Source organism: Poecile atricapillus, chromosome Z (assembly GCF_030490865.1).
Source record: "Poecile atricapillus isolate bPoeAtr1 chromosome Z, bPoeAtr1.hap1, whole genome shotgun sequence".
NCBI lineage: Eukaryota > Metazoa > Chordata > Aves > Passeriformes > Paridae > Poecile > Poecile atricapillus.
This window is the reverse complement of record NC_081289.1, coordinates 142,041,580-142,064,170: the sequence shown is the minus strand read 5'-3', so window position 1 is coordinate 142,064,170 and position 22,591 is coordinate 142,041,580. Positions and strand designations below refer to the sequence as shown.

The following is a 22,591-nucleotide window of genomic DNA, read 5'->3' as shown; positions in this document are numbered from 1 at the left end:
ACAGCTGTTGCCTCAGTCCTGTTTTACTCAGACACGTGGGTAGTGTGGCTTTTTCCATGACTGATCCACGGGTTTTGTTTTTCTGGCCTGCCTGCTAATCAGTCTTAAGAATCAGTAAATATCTGTGTGTGTTTCAGTGAAAAAGATACACTTAAAGAGCCTTCAGCAACAATAGACCATTAATGTGGAGACTGATAAACCTTGTCTGCAATTTCCATTAACAGTTTCTAGTTCCTTCCTTTCATTTCTTCTGTTAATTCTTTATCTTTAAGCTTTGTCTTGTGTGTGCTTCAGAGAAGTATTATTAAGGGGTAAAGCCTGGAAAAAAATCAGATTATTTCTTTTTAATAGAAAAGAAGATTAATTTGTTGTGCTGAAGACAAAATAACATTTTAATGATGATTAGGGATGTATAAATAGTTTTCAATAAGAGAGATTAATGCAGTTTTGATAACCATTATAGCAAAATATTGAGGGCAAACTGCTAATACATTGGCATTACTGATTTTATGAACTCATTTTATTTCAATTCCTGCTGTCATACAAAAAAGTGTCTTTGAATGTCAGAGAAGCATATATCAATATAATTTTCTAAGCAAAATAGAATGCTTAGAAATATGCAGCGAAAAATATCTAAGCAATTATGTGAGTTGTTTTGACTCTAGGAAATCAGAGTGTAACTAAGCATTTATGTTTTACTGCAATATTTTTTATTATTATTATTTCACCTTTAATAGAGGCTATTTTGTGTGTGGGTGAACCAGAAGATTATGTTGTAGCTAGCAAGAATGTTAACATAATTTTTGGTACACTGCGTTAGTAAAACAAGTGTAATGAGCCATAGTGGTGTGCAATATCAGGTCAATGTGAGAATTAAACTGCAAGTAATTATAATACTAAGATTGGTTGTATTCTAATTATCCTATGGCTAATAGTACAGAGTCGATTGTCTGAAACCGAAATTATTTGGGCTGGAGTTGTTTTAGTACAGATGAATATTAGCTGATGTACTGTCATTGAAGTGATATTGTCATTTGTTTTTTCAGTAAAAAAAATATCCTTCAAAGAAGCAGTTAGAATTTTCTTCTAAATGCAAAATGTGCTGGATTATGAGGAGCAGTGACACTAGCTCCTTGCATTTATTCTGGTTTTTATGGTGTAAGTAATGTTAAGTAAATCTGTATTTCACAGATCTCATAATGCAAGAACATGACCGTAAAAATTATCTCTATAAAACTACTAATTACCAGGGAGAAGCAGTAGATAGATGAAGTTATATTCTGAGCACAAATTGGACACCAGTCCTGGGTGAAAATTCGCTTCATGTGCAAGCTGTTTGAATTCAATCTTATTCTTAATTGAGAAGTTCAGGAAAATTTCCAATCATACTGAAGAATGGTGGGTAAAGAGTTGGAGTTTGTTACAGTAGTACATCGGCACCAACATAAAAGATACTGTTAGAAGTTTACCCTCCCCTCATCTACCAAACCTAAAATATCTGTGATTCAGATGTCTAAATTTGGTCTTTTCACCCAATCCATCACTGTTCAAGGGGGGCAACAAATCTTCTGTGCAATCACATAATCATTTGTCCTATGTAAAAAGAATTCCTTGCTATGTAGTGAATACCTACCTGCACTGACTCTTTCTTTTTGGTGTTATTAACTGCGAAAAGGGACTGATATTTGGAAAAAAAAGTATGTTCTGCAAATTACATGGGTTTAGTTAACGAAATAGTTTGGATTGGTGAATTTTGGCCCAAAGTAAATGGTTCCTAAAGGAAGAATTCTGCAAAGGTCCCAGCCCTATCCCCAGCAACTAACAGAGCCTGCCTTAAGCTTGCTGCTTAAGCTGTATGTGATTTTACCTTACATAGAACTTTCATAACAAATAATCTTCTCTCATAACAGTTTTTATCAACAGTAGAATTTTCAGCAAATTTATCCTTGTTTCTCATTGAAATGGATCACTGAACATGCTTTTCCTTGCATGAATCTCTTTATCATTCAAAAAATAAGAATTCAGTTTATTTTAGAGGTTGTTCATCAATTTGCTCCAAGACTATTACAAAGAATACTGGCTCATCATAATTTAGAATTCTTGCTGCTTAATGGATTGCATCACTCACAAGCTTCTGGTTCTGCTTCTTTTTATTTCCCCAGTAAGAGGGCCATAAGCAGGAGCTGAAGCAGGAGCAGACAGGCATGTCCCCCCTGCTGAGACCTGGAGAGATGTTGTCCTGCTAGACTCCTCTCTCATTTTGAGAAGCCTCACAGTGGAGATTATGAGCCAATTCCCCTCATTTTCTAAGCTGATGAGAATTCAGGTAATAAGTTTTCTACATGCAAGGAAAGTATTCACCCATGAACGAATTCTTGTTATTGAGTAAGTGAAAGATCATTACATACATCAGTGACTTCAGTGTAAAAACCAGCACTGGGCTAGTTACTGCTAGACAGCTGCAAGGGCTGGATGGTCTGTGAGGGAAGGGAAACCAGGAATTAGTAGTGAGGAGCTGCACACTATCACAAGGCTGTGGCTTAGACAACTGTTGTGGTTTAACCCTATCCAAATTGCTCGCTCCCCAAACAGGATCGGGGAGAGAATTGGAAGGGTAAAAGATGGAAAATGCATGGGTTGGTATAAAGACAGTTTAATAGGGAAAATAAAAGTCTTGCACACAAACAGAGCAAAAAAAGGGAATTAATTCCCTGCTTGCCATGGGCAGGCAGGTGTTCAGTCACCTCCAGAGAGCCAGAACCCATCACATGTAACAGTGACTTGGGAAGACAAACACCATCACTCCAAACATCCCCCCTCCCTCCTTCTTCCCCTATACTTTATACACTGAGCATGATGTCACATGGTCTGGAACATTCCTTTGGTCACCTGGGGTCATCACCTGTCCTGGCTGTGTCTCCTCCCAGCTCCCAATCACCCCCATCCCCTCCCCAGCCTGGCAGTGCAGGAAGCAGCAAAGGCTTTGGCTCTGTGCGAGCCCTGCTCAGCAAGAACAAAAACATCTCTGTGTTATCAACCAGCACAAACCCAAACACAGCCCCACACCAGCCACCGGGAAGGAAATGAACCCTGCCCCAGCCACACCCAGTACACCAGCACAGGGTAGACCTGCAGCATACAAATGAGGTGAGTAGAGTCCAGATCCTGATGAGTTTGTGCTGAAGAGGCACATCCAAGAAGAAGACAGAAGTAAGAGCACCAAAGATAGGGTCAGAATCACATCTGACAACAACCAGCATCAGCCACTGTCCAAAGATCATCAAAGAAGGCCACAGAGCTGAGGCTATTTCATATGTGAAAAAACAACAGTACACCTCATATCAGGATGTTGAGGGGGTCTTACAGATGAAACATTCTGAAGAGGAATATAGCAACCCCAATGCTGACATCAGCTTTTTAAGTTCTCCGGCTCTTTAAAGAGTCTAAAATCAGTGTTAGATTTTAGCATCTGAGCCTGCTTGCATCCAGTTCATGGAGATTTTCAGTGTGCAGGTGGTGCCAGTGAGGAAGGCTCTCAGAGCACCTCGTAACCAGCAAGATTGTGGTAGTGTTTCAAAAAAGCTAGTGAAGCTGACAACAGGATCTCAGGATTCTGATGTCAAATCATCTGTCCCTCTTCTGTTTTTAAACTTAACACCCTAGAATGGTAAAGAATGGTAAAGATCCACATTGCTACGCTAAACTACAGTAAACAGTCATTTGTAGTAAACTACAGTAATCACTGTGTGCTTTGGGGCACTGCATTGATTACTTATCAGGTCTGTGCCTACTTTGCACACTTTCAGTGGTTCTGACAGCTTCCCTTTTTTTTTAGTAGTAATTTGTTGGGTTCGGCGGGAGAAATGCAGCACTCAATATGAATGATCAGCAAGTCTCATTTATTGGTAATTCTAAAACCACTTATATAGCATCAATAATTAGGCTCATACATAGTGCAAAAGCAAGCTCATTATTGGATATTTCATTTAAGGTCAACTCCACCTAATTCTACATTCCTGTGATCGCTCATCTATGCTGAATTCACATTCTTCTGACTACAGTGTTCTGTTCTCAGTTAACAGTTATCATCAAGGCCTTCCTGACTTTTGCAACATCTCACACCAACTGTACTCCATTGTCTATTTCTTTCCCAGCTAACTGCTGCATGGGAAAGTGACCTTTGCTCTCTAGCCATTCCTCTATAATTCCCCTGTTTTCTTTTTGCGCTAACAAAACTGTAGAAGTAGCCTTTTTTACCATGTTTTGTAAGCATTGCAGTATGCAAGGAATAAACAGTAACACAATGACAATGATCAATATAACAACAATTGCCATTTGTACCAAATTTTTTAACCATCCTGTGAGACCTAGGGATTGAAACCATTCCTCTAACGGATTTGTTTCTATGGTTAACTTTTTCATATTGTTCTGTAGTTGTTGAAGACGAGCATGAATAGATACTGAATGGTCAGAAAGATTCATGCAACACATCCCATCAAAGTCTTCACAGCCATGGCCCTGTGCTAATAGCAAAAAATCAATAGCAGCTCTATTCTGCAATATAGCATGCCTAACACTGTTCATATCCAAAAGCAAATCAGACAAAACCTTTGATGTAATATTAAACTGTTTTCCTGTCCAGCATGCCAGTCGTCGTAACTGTGTTAAGGCTTGAGCACTAGATACTCCAGGTGTAAAAATGGATGAAACAATCACTGTAGGACGCTCCCAAAGGTCAACCTTATCTTTGCATTCTGGCCCTAATTGAAACACACTTCTCTTTGTTCGTAACCTGGTTCTATTGGCTCCTAATAGCTGCTGTATAGTGGGTGCAAACAATGTCAATTTCCCAAAGTAACAAGGTCCTCCATAAAGGTTTGCTGGTAGTCCTTGCCATGCACGATCTCCACATATTAGAAAAATACCAGGTGGTAATTGTAGAGGTGTACTGCTAGAATTTACTTTGTGAGACCAATTGCCACAGTATGCATCCTTATTCTGCAAGTATAGCAAATTTTGTGGAGAAACATTTGTACCATTTTGCCCATGAGACCTTTTTGCATGATTGTTCTTAGCCCGATTGACAAAAATTAAACAATAATTGCTAGGGGCTGAACCTAGCAGTCTTAACTCTTGTGGTTCTGACCCAGTAACATTTAAACCTGTAGCAATGTACCAATTTTGAGCACCAATGGGATTTGCTGAAATTAAACCTGTGTCACAGATATTAATCATGAATTTGCCTGATGGAATTTCACATAATGTTTTGTTTGCTTCCTTGGGTGTTTTCCAATATTTTGTCCAGTTTTTAAACATTGTGGCATTTAGTGAATCATCTAAAGGTGCGCCCACTAAACAAGTTCGAAAAGGATCCGAAGGGGTAGCCATTGAAAGGCAAAAATTATCCTGTCCAGTTTGATTAGCCCAGGTTACCCACATATTTTGTCTCTCATCCATGTCAATCAAAAACCCTTCATTTCCCTTTATCATTGTAAACCACAACAACTTGATCAGAGATAGTTCTTTAAGGACTTTAAAAGGATTGCGGCAGCTCAGCCAGCATCTTGGCTGGATCCCATGTGAGATCTTGCTTCCCTTTTCTTTTACCCCTCTGCCTCGCCCGTCGATTCGGTTGCTTCGAACCACGGGGTGTTCCATCTTCTCGGCAGCAAGGATAACTTTCAGGGAAAGACCCCTTTTCTCGAGACTGCCATTTTAAGAATTGCTCCCAATTTTTATTTTTTACTCCTGGAATATCACACCTAACTTGTGTCAGTGTCTTGCGACAATGTATTGCAATTATTTCAATAATATATGGTAAAGGGGTGTTAGGATGATAACAATAGTTTTCTGGATTTATACCAAAAGCAAAAATCTCCCACCATCTATCAGATCCTTTTTCAAATTGTCCTGTTTGCACACCTTCCTGTAATGCAATCTCAGTTAAATTTCTTTCAAAATTGTAACACTCTGTACAAATCCCTCTTGGAGATCGACCCCACTTAGAATGTATCCACCACTTCTCTTTACACACTTTACAAATGTAACATACAAAAGGATAACATTCACAATCTGGTACTGTACACAAAATTTTCATATGAGAGTTCATCAGATCCCGTCTCTATGTTGATGGTAGAGAGCGTGAAGTATCTGCTAAATTTTCTGGATCAGCTGAAGATAAATCACTGGGATCAGCAGGTTTAGTCCATCGGCTCGGCACCCAGACAGGCCCTGTGGGGGTAGACACACAAAGATAACCACGTCCCCAATAAAGTACCTTGCTGGGACCTCCCCACAGTCCTGTTTTAGGATCTCTATAGCGAACCCATATTGGACTTTGAGTTTTCTCTGCTCCAGGTGCAGTATGACGTATTGCTGCAGGCAAATCACTGTTTCCAAAAATACAGAGAAAATTTAAAACAAATAAACAACGCAATAATCGTTCTTGTGGATCTCTGATCTCCCTAAATTTATTCAAATATTGTTTTAAGGTACCATTTGCTCTTTCTACTATTGCCTGACTTGTGGGGGAATGTGGAATCCCTGTTATGTGTTTGATTCCCCATGATTGCATCACCTGCTTAGTTCTGCTACTACAATAAGCAGGTCCATTGTCTGTTTTAATAGAACGTGGAACTCCCATGACTGCAAAACAACTTACTAAATGTCGCTCAACATTCCGTGCTTTCTCACCAGATTGAGCTGTAGCCCAGATGTAATGACTATAAGTATCGATGGTGACATGCACATATTTAACTCTCCCAAACTCTGCAACATGAGTAACATCCATTTGCCACAACTCATTAGCCTGTAATCCTCTAGGGTTTACCCCAAGACCCAATCCACTGCCTTGATTATGAAAACTACAAATAGGACATGCTTTGACAATAGCTCGAGCCTCCTCTAAAGGTATCTGAAACTCTCGATGGAGTCCTTTTGCATTTTGGTGAAAGATGGCATGAGCTTCTCTAGCTAATGTCTGTGGTGGGACAGGACTATTTTGTGACAGTGAAACCAATCGATCTGCCCTAGCATTTCCTTCTCCTAAACCCACATCCCATTTGTGGCTACGAATATGGATAATAGCAAAGGCAGCAGTCCTCAACTTTATGGCTCTCTGAAGCTGCAAAAACAGTTCATATAAACGAGAGTTTTTTACTTCCTTAATGTCTGCATTTTCAATACGTTCACTCACTCCTGCAACATATAAAGAATCAGTTACCACATTAACAGGACCCTTAAACTGTACCAAAACCCAAACAACAGCAACTAATTCCAGAGTTTGTAATGTGTCCTCCTTTTGAGCTGGAATAATATGATGATTCCATTGTCCTTCTGAATTTTGCCATGTAGCAGCAGCTGTACGAGACTTCTTTCCAGCATCAGTGAACACAGTTGATGCCTCTGGTAATGGCACAAATGATCGTTTGGGCTTTTCAATCCAATTCTGCTGACCTATCCATCGCAGTGGTATTCGAGGCACTTCCTCAGTACTGACTACACTGCTGTTGTTAAGCAATGCTTCTTGCAATGTGGAGCTGTGAATTAAATACCAATCTAAAGTGTCCTTTTTTATTGGTATCTGAATTTCAGCTGGATCTGCACCCATAAGTTTCCACAATCGCTTCCGTCCTTGTTTTATCAAGTTTGCTAAAATTTCAATTTTTTGAATTAAAGTATGTCTCTGTTGTAGTGGTGGCAACAACCACTCTAATACCCATATCTCCCCTGTTTTCTTTTGATGCTGTGTCAGGGCACCGATGAGATGTTGAGGTCCAAACCATACAGTAAGATTAATGTCCAAGTCTGGATCTCGCCTACGAACAACACCTGTCTGAATACAGTCCATTATTTTATTGAGAGCTTCTTGTTGTTCACTGGTGACCTGTATGGGTGCTGTAGGATCAGTACCTTTTAACAAAGGTCGTAGGGATTGCAAAAGTTCATTAGGAATACCCACAACAGGTTTAAGCCATTGTAAATCTCCCAGCAATCGCTGAGCATCATGAACAGTATGAAGTGACATGTTTAATGAAAGTTTCTGAGGAGCAACAGACTGTTCAGTTAAAGTCCACCCGAGATATTTCCATGGGGATGACTGCTGTATTTTCTCTGGTGCAACAACTAGTCCATTCTGAAGTAGTTGTGTTTGAATGTCTTTAACTTGTTTATCTGCAAAAGGTTGTGGCTGAGCAAAAAGAATATCATCCATATAATGATAAATAATAGTTGTAGGCCACCGAGCACGTAGTGGTTGCAAAGCATTATCAACATAAAGCTGACACAAAGTAGGAGAATTACGCATACCCTGTGGTAAAACTGTCCATTCAAATCTCTTGTCTGGTTCTGCTCGATTTAATGAAGGCAAAGTAAAAGCAAATCTGCAAGTATCCTGTTCATGCAGTGAGATAGAGAAAAAACTGTCTTTTAAATCAATTATTAACAAGGGCCAATCTTTTGGTAACATTGCAGGATTGGGCAAACCAGGTTGTAGCGCCCCCATTGGTTCCATTTGTTCATTGACTGCACGTAAGTCATGCAGCAATCGATATTTCCCAGATTTCTTTTTTATAACAAAAATAGGAGTATTCCAAGGACTTGTTGACAACTTTAAATGTCCTTGTTGATATTGTTCCAGCACTAATTGATGAGCTTGTTGCAGACTTTCCCTTTTTAAAGGCCACTGTTCAACCCATACTGGTTCCTGGATTATCCATTTGAGTGGGATTGGGAAAGTCCAAACAATGGCCTCTATTCTAAAGGGTGTTCATTGGTCAAAATAACACCAAGCTGTGACAAAATATCTCGTCCAATTAGACATTGAACCTTGTCTGGCAATGGAACAATTGACAAAACAGAACTGATGACCTTCCCATCTAATTGAATCTGAATTTGTGGAGACTTCTTTGCTAGAGTTAAGCCTCCAACTCCTGTAACAGTAACCATACTAGGCAGCAAAGGCCATTCCTGGGGCCAATATTGTGGAGCAACAATACTTGAGTCCGCCCCAGTATCCAACAGTCCTTCTAATTGATGGGATTCTCCGTCATAATTAAGAACAACTGTTCGCTTGGGTCTGGTGTTTAAGTCCAGAGTAAGTAATGTAAGTCCTCCTGTAGAACCAAATCCACCTGTACCCCGTGATTGATTTTTCAATGGTGTCAACTGATGGGTAAATTGTGGCAGCGGCACCAATTGTGCAATTCGCTGTCCTTTATCAATTCTGGTTGGTGGTGCCAGTGTATATGCAATGATATATATTTCACCAGAATAGTCCACATCGATTACTCCAGGTAAAATAAATAGTCCCAATAAACTAGCAGATGAACGTCCCAACACAATTGCACCCATAGCTTTTCCATTTATTATCACTGGTCCAATAATTCCTGTGGGAATCTTGCAGGGTTGTGATGTCAATAAATCCACAGTTACTGAGGCTGCCAGGTCCAAGCCGAGGCTCCCTGCTGTGGCAGGCTGGAGGGAAGTTGCACTGATGTTCCTGCGGCTGCTATTTGTGTCCTGGCGCGGCGGCTTCTCGCGCTGGCTTTCCCGTTTCCCGATCTCCGGCGGCAAATATTATCAGCGTGGGTATTGGACCGACACTGATTGCACCAAACAGATGGTACAGAGCATTCCTTCCGTACATGTCCAAGGTTGCCACAGCGAAAACATTTGAGTCGAGAGGCTGGAATTCTGCCATTGTTGATTGTGGCCGCTTGTAGGGGTGCAAGAGCTGCTAAAACCTGACTCTGATTAGATGCAACCTGCTTTTCTATAGATGCAGCCTGTTTTTCTAACCCCTTTCCTAGTTCTTTAATTGCCTGGACCAACATTGCCTGTGAGCCCACCGGTATATTAGACATCCTCTCTAATGCCTCTTCAATAGTCCAGTTAGCATTTAAGGAACTCAAAACTGACCTGGTTGCTGAATTACAATTTTGTAATGCACATTGTTTTAACAATGCTCCCCTCATATATTCAGGAACACCTGCCCTCTCTATAGCTGAAGCTGCTTTATCAATAAATGCTCCAAATGACTCATCTCGCCCTTGTTTAATACCCATATAAGATGGAATACCTCCTGGCTCCTTAATCCTATCAAATGCAGCTCGTGCTAACCGCATTCCTTCTCTCAACTTATCTGGTCCCAAAATTGCTTGTGCTTCCACTTGACTATATACTCCTAAGCCCATAAGTTCTTCCAAAGTCAGCCCATGCAATGGATCACCTGCTTGTCTTTGCACATTTACACTTTCTTGACAATAAGCTTGCCAGTGTGCATTAAACAACAACTGCTGATGCTGACTAAGAATCAATTTCATAATACTCTTACAATCTGAAGGCAACAAAATCTGTGTACCCCACAAATAATCAATCATCTGTCTAACCGGTTCACTGGTCACTCCAAACTGACTGACTGTAGACCGCAACTGTGATAACCATTTCCAATCTAAAGCTGTAATTTGAGCTTGTATTCCTCCCCCTTGCATTGGTGCAAAGGTTACGGGACATGCTACTTCCAATACAGCGTCTGCTATTTCCTGATCTCCTTCTTGCAAAATATTCCGTGCTAACACAGCCCATGTCTCCCTTCTTTCCCGTGCAATAGCCTCACCTAATTCACTCCTTTCCCCAGGGACAGATTTATTTCCCATAGGGGAGGATGGTAACGGTGCAGAAGGCTCCGTTCCAGAATCAAGGTTAGTAGGTGAAGGAATTTGAGATGACACAAAAGAATTAGCAGCTGCAGCAGAGGTCAGTGACTGCGCGGGAGGGTTTAAAATTATTGTATTTGTGGCGGGCGGCAATGAACACTCATTAATTCTCTGTAAAAGCCTGTTTTTTGACATAACTGCAGATGCCTGCATGGCAGCTGCCTGTTCAGCCTGATACTGCAAGAGAGCATTATGAACTATCCGCCACAGTTTTCCCAATTTTTTAGCAGTTTTATCATCATCTAAAGTAGCCTCCCACAATTTATCTCCAAACTTTCGCCACTCACTTAATTCATGAACTGTATGGGGATTCTGAAAACAACCCTGAGCATACCCATAAGCAAGAAGTTCAGGAAGCTCCTTGCGCAAATCAAGATTTTTAACCTGTCGCTTTTCTAAAAAGCAGGTAAATAAATCATATGCTGCTTGCCTTTCCATCTTACCGTCAGCGCGCGCTGTTGCAGCCCCTACAAGGTTTCGGCAGCACGTTACGGCAGGACTCTTCTATAAGGTCGCCTGGGCGCGGCAACGTTGCTGTGTTTTCAGGACTCTCCTCCGAGGTTGCCTGGATCGCAGCACAGCTGTTGCTTTTCGCCGTCCTTGCTGCAAAGGACCCGTCCCCTGTCGCCGACTCCCGTGGCCGACTCCGATTCCTTTTCAGGGTCTCAAAAGTTTCCAAAGGTTCCAAAGGTCCTGAGGGTTCCAAAGTTTCCAAGTGTCCCAAAGGTTCCTAGGGTTCCAAAGGTCCCAAAGGTCCCTGCTGTTCGGGCGCCATTTGTTGGGTTCGGCGGGAGAAATGCAGCACTCAATATGAATGATCAGCAAGTCTCATTTATTGGTAATTCTAAAACCACTTATATAGCATCAATAATTAGGCTCATACATAGTGCAAAAGCAAGCTCATTATTGGATATTTCATTTAAGGTCAACTCCACCTAATTCTACATTCCTGTGATCGCTCATCTATGCTGAATTCACATTCTTCTGACTACAGTGTTCTGTTCTCAGTTAACAGTTATCATCAAGGCCTTCCTGACTTTTGCAACATCTCACACCAACTGTACTCCATTGTCTATTTCTTTCCCAGCTAACTGCTGCATGGGAAAGTGACCTTTGCTCTCTAGCCATTCCTCTATAGTAATTAAACTACATGTGTATCAAAATATTTGCAAAGAAGATGCAACTTCTGCTGCATGTAGTCATTTTATTTTCATTCTCTATTGTGTACTTATAGTGTAACTAAAATGATGAAAAAGCTTGCAGAAAGGATATTCTCCTCTCTCTTCACTTCTCTCTTTCCAAGTTTCCTACAGAGTTATGTCTTGTTGATTAGCACAGTACAGACAGTATTAATGTCTTTATACTAATGTCTCATACTTTAAGGACAGCTATTGAGATCTATGTGTCTCTGGCTCAATAATATGCACATTCTGAGGGATTTTTTTTTTTTTTTTTTTTTTTTAGGACAGCAGAAATAGAATTTAGAAAGTGATCTTTTTAAAGTGATTATTAATAACTAATAACTTTGGCTGTAAAGTTTCATTGCTTTGCAATTACCTCAGAAGAGAGGGTCTGTTAGACCTGTAGGTACATCCTGTTTAACATAGGCTCAGAGGAATATAGCTCTTCTCCAGAAGGAGAGACAATTTTCAAATCAGTTAAGAATGAAAACAAATGAAAAGTATAAAGAAAATCCTTCAGTCTATATTGCAGATGAAGGGCTTTTCATCTCAGTATAACTAGAAGTTTGTCACATAAAACTCAGTTCAGGTTAGCGAAATTAATATTTTAGAGCTTACATCAGAAAATTGGTAACAAAGAGCCATTCAATTTTATCACAGCACAGAAGACCTTCACTCTTTCCACAAAAGAGGTCTGGGTCTGGCTTCTGTCTCACCAACCTCTATTTTTTACATCTTTAAGAGAAGTGACAATGTGTAAGGCTGTAATCAGCTAGAATAATGTATTTATTTATGTATGCATCAATCAATGGAATTTCTACCATTTACTGAATTATGATTAGCAAGGATTTCCCCTCTCATATTTTGAATGCAGACAAATTAAGATACTGTAGAAAACTGTGGTTTCAAATAAACAGAGCTGACTTTGCCTAACTGCAAGATATCCAGGCAAAAACTCTTGTCTGGGTGTTGTGTAATTACATTTATACAATGCCGTGCCCTGGTCTGTTCACATCTGTATTTAGATTTCAGATTAATCTTTATTCCTCCCTGAATACCTGTGTCTGGCAGTATACAGAAGGAAGCTGATGTCTGCCTGAGCAGACATAGCCCTTATACTGTGCTCACAGGGTCAGATCTTAAATTCACAACCCTTAACATCGTTATGTTTGGGAAAAATCTCCCCTCTCTTTGGAAATCTAAAATGTAGAGCTCTACAGCAGGATGAGTGGCACTCTAAAGAGCATCTCTGGGTGAGCCATATGTGGGAATGCTGATTTCCTTTCACTGATAAAGAGAAAATGGAGTCAGGATGACTAGCTCAGATGGAAGGTTATTATGTTTTATTGTCATAGAAACTCACAGAATCACGGAATACTTTGGGTTAGAAGGGACCTTTAAAAGCCAGTCCCTCTACAGTAATCAGGGACATCTTCAAACAGATCCAGTTGCTCAGAGTTGCATCCAGCCTGACCCTCAATCTTTCAGGGGTTGAGGCATCTACCACTTCTCTGGGCAGCCTGTTCTGGGGTTTTACCACCCTCATTGTAAAAAATCTCTTCCTTATACTTTATTATCTTATAATAAAAATTGTTCCTCTTCCAGCTTTATACCATTACCTCTTGCCCTATTGACATGGGTGCTGATAATAAGTTTGTCCCCATCTTTCTTACTGGACCCCTGCAAGTACTGAAAATCTTTTCTGCCTTAACTAGTCTTAAAAACTAGGATAAAACCATATGAAATCCCAGTGAAAATGAAATTTACAGCAGCCCATCTGTCAGAGCCTACAGGTAGAAACTGCTGCATTATTCCTCATGAGGTTTTGTGTTTGTAATTTAGTATGGTATGTGTGGTGTGCTTAAATTAAACAATTGTAAGAGCACAGCACAATAGGTGTGTACTCAAGAGCATCTGTAATAGACAGAGAAAAATTAGGGAGACTCTGAATGAGTCTCAGAAACCATCTGTTAAACAGAATCAGAAATAATAAAACAATACAGTGGAAATCCTTTGTGTCTTATTTCAGGTGCACTTATGGTTTGAGAAGGACAGTGATGAAAATGCTATTCATTAATTGCTTCCTGCAAAACTTCCTTGCAGAGTCAATCACCACCTGGAGACAGAATTAGTTTTCACAAAAAGTTCCACACATGTGAATAATGGCAATAATAACAGTCCATACTTATATCAAGTCTAACATATGGGAATCACAAGAACTTCATAAATAGAGTGAAAAAATTCAAAACTGCAGTGAGGAAATTATCTAATAGAACCAGTAAGTCTTGTGGGTCAAGCAGAAAACATCAGGTTTTTCTGTTAATATTTAAAATGACCTTTGAGTGTCTCTGGTTTGCGTGGGCTTCTAATTTAAAGGCTAAAACCTCCATTCTGAAGAAGAGTTTGCTCTTCTCTGAACTGTTCGTGATGCTGAGCAAGAAACAATAATGACTTTTTTTTATTCAGTGCCCAAATTGAAGGTGAATAAATTATTTAGAGTGACCTCAAACTAATAGATTGTTTCAAGATCATATTCAACAAAAATTATATATTAAAGAGGCAATCTAACCAAAGTGAAAACTGTTTTATGGCACTCCCAAAATAGTACAAGCTGTGAAGACATTGGAGTTGTATCAATCTCCCACTTGCCTCCTTTGTTGCTGGTAGTCATGAGATAACTGTACAAAATATGGATGATCTGTATGCAGGTTCTGATTTTTTATTTTTTTTTTTCTTTTCTGCTTAATTCAGAAGTCCTCAAAATCTCATGATTTTTACAGGGGGAAAAGGTTACAGGCTTTGATCTTTTACCAGGATATATCCTTAGCCTTGTGATAAGCCTCATAATAACTATTTTAGAAATCTGAAGATTTACATGCTCTTCAGTAAGAATAGGAAATGGGTTTTTTCAATAATAATTTATTTATTTAATTTATTAAGCTATTTAATTTCATTCCTTTCAAAGTACGTATTAATCTGACTCTTACTGGTGCATTGTCTGAGTGGTTTCCTGTAGTACAATAAGCAAAACGTTCACCATCTGCCTCATGTGGCTCATTCTCAGCATAAGAGGAGCAATATATGATCAGTTAAATCCTTTGTTTTGTCAATGTTTTGCCTTATTTGATTTTAAAAATAGATTCTATTTGATTTTTATCTTAGAAAAAGTAGTTCGAGGAGGAATAATCTTGGTCTTGGGATGCAACAAGAGATTTCAATTTTAGATCCTCAAAAATGATATTCCAGGACCTAAGGAGCTTTTTGTGTAAGGTTTCTTGTACCTGGAGAGAAACTTAGGGGTGGTTTAAAAATCCTTATTACAATTAAGAATTAAAATTACCAGCCACAGCTGTTTTTCAGATTTCTTTCAGAAATTATAAACCTGTGTCATAACCTTGTTGGGTATAATGTCAGAGATTGAGGACATCTGAGAAGGTGATGTCATGGGCTAGAAAGCAGGTCCAGGGCAATCTCTGTTAAAAGAGAAACTCTTACACATCAGAGCATGACATTTGATGGCTTCATGTTAAAGTTTACTGCATCAGAAGCATGAAATGGGAACATGAGTTCCAGCTCTAAAAGCTTGTCCCTGATTTCCCCAATGAATAGTGTGCATGGCCCATCAGAATTTGCACAAGTTTGTTTAACAGGTAGTTTAATCTTTTAAATGTAGCACGTGAGATGGGCCGTGAAGCCTTTGAAACACAGCTGTCACAGATGATTGTACACTCAATGGGTCACCACTTATGTCTTGGGCAGAAAAATCCTTGAGATTCAGCTGCAGAGTGGTTTGAAAAACCTAGTTTGCTGCTAGGAAAATAAGTGCTTGCCCTCACCAGTGAGAGGTTAAATAAACATGTTTCATCTGCATCTATAGTGTTTCTGCCAGGCTTTGCCGTCTGACATATGGATTTACCTGTTTCCTCACAACTATCTCAATAGTCACAGCGTGAAACCAGAAATGTAGCTGGTTAAAAGAGATGGGGAAACTTGGGATTTGTTCAGGTTCAAAAAGAAGTGACAGAGGTCACTTGGGGCTGGGGTGGAAGAAGAGGTACTCCTATTTAATTCAGTAATGAGGATCTGTTGTCAAGAAGCAAATAGAGGAAGAACAATGACAAAAGCCATCTTAAAAATATAGATTAACATAAACAGCACAAAAATAATAATCTAAGGTAGTTGGGGGAAAAATGTGATGGGAGGGACTGGGGTCCATCATTCTGGGAGACTGGCTAACACTATATGTTTCTGAATTGTGGTCCCAAAGCTAAAGTTTACTTCGCTCGTGTTTTAAAGAAATTTGTATTGAAAATTATAAATGTGTGCGGGAGTTGATGGAGGGGAGATTAAAATTGTCACAGTCAAGCTTAGAATTAAATCTCCAAAGTAAGATATCCTTCAGAATCAGAAGAATTGGACAATCTACACCATAGAATTCAGAATGAGGTGGAAGATGGAATAGCAGGCCCAAAGCAGTTCTTAGTAAATATCTTCAAACAGATATCAAACACGTCTGTACTTAAGGAAAAGAGACTAGAAAGAAGGTTCTGTATGCTTGAACAATAATTGTATATAAAAAAAAAAAAAAAAATTAAAATGTAAAAATTAATTGACTAAAGCTACATCAAATTGATGACCTAGGAAACAAAGTTGCCAAAATTTGTGTGTTCAGTTTTGTAATAACTTCAGGCTGCACAAGGAACTACTGAGTAAGGTCAGCTGAGGAATTGCTTTTGAAGGTGCTGGGATGACTTCATAAGGGCACGGGAGCAAGCAATTCCAAAATGTTGGAAGTCAAGCAGACAAGGCAGAAGGCTAGTTTGGATAAGCAGGGAATTCTTTTGGAGTTAAAGCAAAATAAGGAAGTGTGTGCTCTAAAGAAGCAATGTCAGGTGGTGTGGGAGGAACACAGAGAAGCCTCTTCCCACTGCAGAGAGAAAATCTGTGTGGCCAATTGGAGATGAAGCTGAGCAGAAATAAACTGGGGGGATGGGGAGAAAGGCTTTTATAATGTACATTCTTGGGTAACTTGGAAAGGGCCAGGGGTTGGACTCAGTGATTCTTATGGGTCACTTTCCATTCAGGATGTTCTGTGATTCTGCAAATCTGTGAAAATACAGAAACAATTTTTGATATTATGGAAGAAAAGCTCTTTTCTGATTTTTGTTTTTCCTTTTTTTGCATAAACCTAAATTAAATTGCAGCATTAAATTGCTCCTTGTTTCACCAGGAGCCCATTAAAGATTTAGTTACCTTCTGTGGTGAATGTTAAGAGTTATTACTCAAAAGTCTATTTAAAAAGTTAAAATAATTAAAATATATAGCAAAGATCATTACACATCATGAGATACTTTTCTAAGGAAAATGGTAGATTGTTAAATACTCTCAACGGTTTTAGTTCTGGGCTCAATAATTCAGTGATGAGAGTGGGGTTTTGTTGATTTATCATTTGTTACCAGCAGTTTGCTCCAGACAAAGAATGCTGCAGTACCATGTCTGGACTCATTTAATGTTTGTTTGTTTGGGTATTTTTTTTTGTGATATTTTTCATATTTGAATATTGAAAGAAAAATAATTACTAATCTCTAAAACTGACCCATGCTCCAAGCACAGATGAGTTTTCTGCTCAAAACACCTGAGAAATGAAAATAGTTTTTTTTTTTTTTCCTTCATTCTGATTATTTCAGGAACTCAATTTTGCAAACTTCTGTAGCTGTTTCATTTTACGATGTTTTACAGCTAGCTGTTATTCAGGGTGTTTCTAATTGAATTTTTATAGCTGAAGATATTGATATTAATTTCTCACTTCAGGCATTGTTGGGTAGATCTAGATGTGGGAAATAGATAATCTGTATTTAAGGTTCACTATACTCTCATGAGTTTTTACCAAGAGTTGCTAAATTTTAAGAGCGTCTGATAAATCTGAATAAAAAATAAAAAATAAAAAAATATAGATTCACAAATATTCACAAATTATAATTCAAAAATATAAAATTTGTGAATCAAGAGAAAAACTTACAGAAAAAGAAATATGTAGAGGTAGAGGTAGTAGTAGTCTTAGTACTCTTAGTAGTAGTAGTAGTAGTAGTAGTAGTAGTTGGAAAAAATTCTATGCTGTTATCTGGGAGATGTTATCTTACTATTCTTATTTCTCCCATATCAAAATTAATGATATAAACTCTAGACAGGTTTTGGCTTTGTATCCATAATTTTCACAAAAATGGGTCATCCTCCAGGGAGAGCTACTGGGAGATCAAGGCCATATCTTGTAATTTTGGCAAAGTGATTTCCTTTTTTATTTTTATTTAGGGTTTTAATTTTCACAAAAAAATAGCATCTCATGATATTTTAGGATAATATATTCAACCCTCATCTGGGTACTCTTACTGTTTTTGAATGTCAAGTATAATTTCATCTTTTTATTAGTCAGCCCTATAGATAGGGTTTCATTTTATAGCTTTCTCCCTCCCTCAATCAGCTGGTGAATTTAACATTTCTTGCAAAATAACAATTTTAAAATAAAAGCACACATGTTCACTTTGCTAGTCTTAACAAGACTATCTGTTTTATGTGGCCACTGTGGATATTTTTTTTTCTAAACATAGAACAATTTTTCCTGAACACACTGGCTCTTCTCACTGTACTAAGACAGCAGGCAACAGTCTCTGGGTGCAGGAATTCCAGGTGGCACAAGCAGGGATTTGGTCCAACACTGGGCCCATAAACACCTGGGCTTTTCTAGACAGGTTTCTTGGTTAGCAAAGTATAAGACAACTGCAAATCAGGTAGAAAAATGGGGATAAAATTCCACTCTTTCTTAGATTTTGTGATGGGAGTGACATTCAGGGGTTCATTGTATGTGGCAGAGGTTTCCAGGCTGTTCCATGAACAGTGTTGCTAATATTACTCTGCAGCAGCAATCAAAAACCACCTTTTTTATCTCTCTCTTATCTTATAATCGTGGGATGGTTGGAGTTGGAAAGACCTTAGAGATCATTTCATCCCACCCTCAGGCCATGGGCAGGGCCACATCCTTCTAGACCAGCTTGCTCCAAGCCCCAGACTGGCTTTGAGTGCTTCCATGGAAGGGACAGATCATCTGGACAACATCTACCACGCCTTACCACCCTCACAGCCAAGAAATTTTCCAAATATCTTATCCAAACTTGTGCTTTGTATGTGGGAAGCTTTTCCCCCTTGTTCTGTTAGTCCAGATCCATGTACAAAGTCCCTCTCCAACTCTCTTGTATCTGTCTGTCTATCTATCTATCTATCTATCTATCTATCTATCTATCTATCTATCTATCTATCTATCTATCTATCTATCTATCTATCATCTCTCTATCTATCTATCTATCTATCTATCTATCTATCTATCTATCTATCTATTTATCTATCTATCTATCTATCTATCTACCTATCTATTATCTATCTATCTATCTATCTACGTATCTATCTATCTATCTATCTGTCTATCATCTATCTATGTATCTATGTATCTATGTATCTATGTATCTATGTATCTATCATCTATCTATCTATCTATCTATCTATCTATCTATCTATCTATCTATCTATCTATCATATCTATCTATCTATCTATCTATCTATCTATCTATCTATCTATCTATCTATCTATCTATCTATCATCTATCTATCATCTATCTATCATCTATCTATCTATCTATCTATCTATCTATCTATCTACCTATCTATCTATCTATCTATCTATCTATCTATCTATCTATCATCTATCTATCTATCTCTCTGTCTATCTTTCCTTTCCCATGTCTGTCTCATTTAAAAACCAACTTTTCCTTTATAACTCAAGCCAGAACTCTAAAACTAATGGAAGATGACTGTGCATGAAAGGGAAGCCAACTCAGCAGGGTGGTATGGATCTAGTGTTTTACAGAATAGCTCATGGTAAAGGTGAATTTTTGAGGACCTTTTTCACCTGTAGTTGTTTATTTGTTCCAGACATGCTGTAAAGTGTAAGGTGCAGTGCATTTTTGCAAAGATGTGAAAGCACACTCTTCTGAGAAGTACCAACATCTAGTCTCAGCCTCTGTCCTTCAGCCCAAAGGATATGATCAACTTCTTCTCACTATTTGTCATATGTGTACTATGTTTGTCAGCTGAAGATCATATCAGTGCAACAACAAACAACAACAACAATAGCAAAACAAAAACCCAAACCAAACCAACAAAAAGCAAAACAAAACCCACAAAAACAAATGAGAAACAAAAGAAAAAAAAAAACAAAAACCACAACAATCCACTCTGTGACACTGAATTCCCTGGTCCTCAGAAATCAGGCAATAGCAGGGTTTCTCCTTCCACATTTGTGAATATTTGCTGTTTGGATGAATAGCCTGGACATTTTACCTTAGGGGTAGTGATATGGATTAGTGGTTCTGAAATGTTCAGGCAGATTCCAACTATTCTTCCTTTTGATAAAAAAGAATAATGGAAAAGAACAGAAAAGAAATATGAAATAAAGAGATTTTCCTTCTCTTAGAAATGTAATCAGCATACAGGGTGCAAAAGAAATTCCAATTACTGCATCCGAGATAACAGCAGAAAGACTGGAATAATTAAATGATTACTGTATACAGGGGTTTTGATGGGACTTGTAATTCACAAAACTTTTTTCAATTATTCAAATTCCTAAGGTGAAAAAAGCAAACATTGAAAAGCAAATTGAAAATCCCATTAACCACTCCTGCTATCTTTGCACCTACACAGGCCCATGACTGGATTCCTTTGCAACTGCAGATGTTTTGAGACAAAAGGAAGTCTGTAGGGAGTGACTGCCAGAAAAACACTGTTGTCTGTTCATGTGAAATAGGCCAAGCAATTAGTAAAAAGCTCAGGGATCACTGTAAAAGCTGTCTAACTCTACAACTACTGTTCCCTTGGCTATAAATAATTCACCTGGGACCATATCCTGCCGATATGTTTATTTGATAGTTTGCTGACTATTGGAATGGGTAGGTATTGCTGGAATATTTCTACTTAAGCTGGATATTTTTACACCCACTGAGATTTGCATTATTTTTTTTTAAAAGACTTTTCACCTCCTTTCACAATATTACTACAAAATTTTCCACTAGAAAGTGAAAATAATTCTATTTAGAGTACTTGGGAAAATTGGATTTTCAATTAGCAGCATTTACCAAAAAACATTGTTTCGGAAATTTGTTTGGAAATGAAAGTAATGTATTCTGGCCAGCTATAGTTATGACTGAATAATGCAATTTCAAACACTGTAAATATTGAGAACTTGGCAGAAAGCTCATCAAAGTAAATGAAAGGAATTCCAGTGACTTTCATCACACCCTGTGCCTGTCAGGAAAAATCTTCAGTCAAGCCCAACTATGTTATAACAATTGGTTAATTATGGCATGATCTATGGAGCCGATTGTGATGAGCTGCTTTTTGCACCATGTCAGGTTTAGACTGAAATCTATCATGTCCTTTCAAAGGGCATTTTGAGACCATGGAAATCTCTAATGCCACAAAAAGGAAGAATCTTACATTGCTTCACTAACCAACATGAAACAGGATGACAGTACCATAAAAGTGAAAATAATTCTATTCATAGTATTTTGAGGAATTGGATTTCCATGAACAGATTTTACCAGAAAAAAACATTGCTTTGGAAATTTATTTGGAAACCAAAGTTATATATTCTGTAATACACTTTAAATAAAATATTTAGTAATATATTTAAATAGTTTACTATATATTTTATTTTACTTTTTATAAGTCATATATATTTTTGGAGTGAGAGCACTTTGCTGTGTAGAAGTCACCCGTTCATTCATCCCCTGGGAATCTAAGAGATTCAGCAAGAATATTCAACAAATAACTAACTTGCAGCACTGAAAGGAGAGGGAGAAAATTCCACTGGATATCATATACTGGCACAAAAATAGAAGGGCCTGATCCTTCTCTCAGGAATCCTTGGGAATAAATCCACTGACTTTGGTGGAACAAAAGCTAATGGGAGATTAGTATGGAAAGAAGAAAATCAGATTCCAGCCTTGTCCACCTGACAGCTTTCATCATTACTTTATTGTTAAAATATACAAATGAGAAACGGTTATTTTAAAAAGAATAAAATGAGCTCCTGGGAGCACCTAAAGTCTCTTACCATGGTTTATCTAAAACTTTCATATACAATGAAAACAATCATCTATTTAGTAGTTTTACAGAAATGATATCTTGGCTGATTGGCTTTTTTGATGACTTGAGTTTGCTTCTTTCAGTCCTAAGACTAATTACATTTTAGACTGGGACATTGATTAGATAATGCCACCCAAGCACCAGTTCCTAATGATGCAAAACGTGTGCCTCAGAACTAAATTGTGTTCTCAAAAATCACTGTGCCCACAGGGCATCTACACCCTGTCAGTCCCAGCTTTTGCTGCTTGAGGCAAGCCATAGTGTTGCTTTGTTATCCTAATATGGAGGAAACAAGGAATGGAAAAACAGAGGGAATTATTCCAGCTGTATTGAAAGGAAGAGATTGTAAAGGGATTTTGTAGAAAAGAGGAAGATTATTAATCTATTAATAAGAGGTGTATTAACAGAAAAAAAAACCAAAACCAAAACCAAAACCAACAAAACCTGTGCAGAGAAACTGTGATATTTTGGTTAACAATTTATATAGGGTTGTTATAGTTTCAT

General features: G+C 38.3%; 1 protein-coding gene across 1 annotated transcript in view; it reads left to right on the top strand.

Annotated features, from left to right (window-relative positions):
- RIT2 (Ras like without CAAX 2) overlaps nucleotides 1-22,591 on the top strand; it is a 183,243-nt gene that overhangs the window by 106,296 nt on the left and 54,356 nt on the right. The gene's annotated exons all lie outside the window — the stretch shown is intronic.